Consider the following 3,718-nt stretch of genomic DNA (forward strand, 5'->3'; position numbering starts at 1 on the left):
TGTGAGAGTACGTGCGTTTGTGTGCGTGAGTGTGTGTCTTTTAGTGTGCTGGCGTTTCTTATGTGTGTATGCGTGTCTGTTGCTGTGTGTTTGTGTTTGTTTGTTTATTTGTGTATGCGTGACAGCCTCTTCTGTACGTTTGTTTCTGTGAGTGTTTGTGACGGCATTTTCATGTACGTTTGTGATTCTGTGAATGTGTGTGATCGTATGCTTACTGGGATTTGTTTGTAAGTTTATCTGTGTATATTTGAGTTAGTGGGTCATATACACGTGGGAGGTTCTAAGACCATATCAGATCAGACACTACATGCATTTACATCTAACGTGACATTACTTCATACAAGAGAGAATATACTCTAACCCGCGTATTACATCTTCACCCACATGTTCACAGCGAGTAAAACACGAAAAGGTTCACACAAGATGAAGTAGAGCCACAGATAAAGATTTATACACGTGTAAAAACCAATAGTACAGAGGTTAACCACGTGGGTACACGGACTAAACAGGTACCACGCAGTGCCGGGTGATAACAAGTAATACAAGCCGTACACGAAACCAACAAGGATCTACCTCTTACATGATGGAGGCATGTAAAGATAAAGCATCAACATGTGCAGACAAATTACGAACGCCATGTAATACACAGAGGGTACAAAATCAAGGTACAGTACCAGAGATTTTTTTTTTTTCCTTTTGTAATAAGGACATACAACGACGGTTAGGCAGGTTAACTCCGTCCGAGCGTCGTTAACTAAATGCAGCTCCGGTCTGTAATTTCTACCGCCTGCTGCGACCGAGCCAGTAATTTACCTCTTTACAACACTCTACTATTGGGTCGTCAGTTTAAGACCTCTCTATACCCTGAAGCCAAAGGCCGAGTGCATTCCTGTAGAAGGTTCCTGAAATGTGTTCATCGCACCCTTTGAGAAATGGGACCCGCGGGAGTTCAAAAGGAGAGCGGAAAGGGAAGGGAAATGAAGGACATATTTCGGCAAAGGTTAAAGGAACTGTTTTTGATCTTAGGAAATACGTAGGTGATTTTAGCAGATTAGTTTAATGCGGTTTGTATAGGGCCATTTCTGTGGATTCGCAATGAAACGGGGAAAATGCTTGTTTATTTTCATATTGTCAATCGATCTTGGAGTAACGCACAAACGTAACGCTGGCATATATAGAATGTCGTCGAACTTAAACAAAAATAAGAAAACAACGACGAAGATGACAATAAACAGAATTCGACACAGTTTACAAAAAGGGAGAAAATCTATGCAGAGGACCTCCAAATTGGTGAGTTCTGAGGTCCTTCGGTCACTCATAAACAAAAGGTGTAACAGTCGTCATACTTGGGTATCCGCCGCGTACCCACCTCTCGGGTATCGGGCCACACGGCCACACCGGCCAACGCGCAGGTACAATACGCAGCGTATAACATATAGGCCTAAATACTACTGGGTACCTTTGAAACGGCCGAATTGGTCGCCGTGGTCAGTAACTGGCGACATTGATATATAGACCTACGTTATGGGAAAGCTGCCTTAGTTAGCCAGAAATTACAGCTCGACTCAAAAATCTCGTATGTTTGAGGTGGAAATGTCCTGGACTCTTGTTTTGATTCGTTAAAAGAAGGAAAAGTGGTTTTCACGCTTATAAAACGACCGACCGTTGCTAGGCTATAAATTTCCAGTTTACGTTACCGGAATTCGGATGCGAGATCGTAAATCTTTCACGATGAAAGTAGTTATTACATACATGTTTTCTTCTTTCTAAGACCAAGAGCAAAATAAAATAGAAAAAATATTTAATAGTAGTAATAACATTAAGAGGAATGGTAATGATAATTATAATGCAAATGATAATGACATCAATAAGAACAATACTACTATTAATGATAATGATGATAATAAATGATAATCACTACTATTTTATCTATTATCGTTATTCTCGTTGTCATTATAATAACCATTATCATTATTGTTTTTTTTTATGAATATCATTGCCATTATTATTATTGTTATTACTGCTGTCATTATTTATATTAGCATTATATTATTATTATCATCATTACTATTATCATTACCATTATTATTATTGCTGTTATTATCATTATTATCATTATCATTAACATTATTGTTATCATAATAATAATGATAATAATAACAATAATAATAATAATTATTATTATTATTATTATTATTATTATTACTATTGCTATTATTGCTGTTGTTGTTATTGTTATCATCATCATCATCATCATCATCACTATTATTATTATCATCATCACTACTATTATTATTATCATCATCATTATTATTGCTATTATCGTTATTTTTTATTGTTACCATCATTATTATTATTATCATTATTATTATTATTGTTATCATTATTATTATTATTATTATCATTATTAGTATTACCATTATCATCATCATTATCATCATTATCTTTACATCTATTATTAATATTATTATTACCTATTTTACATCATTATTACTATTATTATTATTATCATCATTATTATTGCTATTATCATTATTATTATTATTGTTATTATCATTATTATTATTATTACAATTATTATTATTAATATTATTATTATCATTATCATCATCATTATCATCATTATCTTAATCTCAATATTATTATGTATTGCATAGATATACGGAATAAACATATTTCCACTTAAATGCATGGTAGCGTTTATTACATGTTTGTGATAACATTACACTTATTAGTCAAATTCAGCTTATCATTGCATATTCTACACATCAAAATGCTTTCAGCAAGATGATATCAAATACTCAGGGGCTTTATTTCATCAAATAGCAAATCATCATTACTGGTCTCATTGATTATCCTATTTGTAAATTTTTATCTGTCTTTATATTTATATGTGAATTGCTATTGTTACAATTGCTTAAATCACTATTATTGTTTTTGTTTTCTCTATTAGTGTTTTATTACTGTAATCATTATTATCGATATCATTGCGACTATTATCAGTGCTATTACTATCAATATTATCATTAGTGGTACTAGTATTAATAGTTCCAATAGTAGAAGTATCATTATTATTACTATTCATATTATTATTATTATTATCATTATTATTATTATTATTAATTTTACTGTTTTGGTTTCTGTTGTTATAATTATTGTTATTGTTATCATTATTATTACTATTATTGTTATTTTTATTATTGTTCTCATCATTACTTTTATTACTAATGTTATTGTTAATATTATCATTATTATCATTACCATTATCGCTCTTATCGTTATTGTTTTTGTTATTATCATTATTATTACTATTATTATTATCATTATTATCATTATTACTATTATTATTATTATGCGCATTATCATCAATATCATTATTATTATTATCACTATTATTATCATTATTATTATTATTATTATTATTATTATCATTATTATCATACTGTTGATGTTGTTGCTATTATGACTATTATTACTACTACTATTATTATTATCATTATTAATATCATTATTATTACTATTATCATTATTATTATGATTACTATTATCATTACTATCATTATTATTATCATCATTATTATTTTCATCATCATCATCATCATCTTTATCATTACTATTGTTATTATCATCGTAAATATCTTTATTATTATTATTATTATCATAATATTATTATTATCGTAAATATTATCATATTTTTTATAATCTTTATTGTCATAAT

The sequence above is a fragment of the Penaeus chinensis genome, chromosome 38 (assembly GCF_019202785.1).
Source record: "Penaeus chinensis breed Huanghai No. 1 chromosome 38, ASM1920278v2, whole genome shotgun sequence".
Taxonomy (NCBI): Eukaryota; Metazoa; Arthropoda; class Malacostraca; order Decapoda; family Penaeidae; genus Penaeus; species Penaeus chinensis.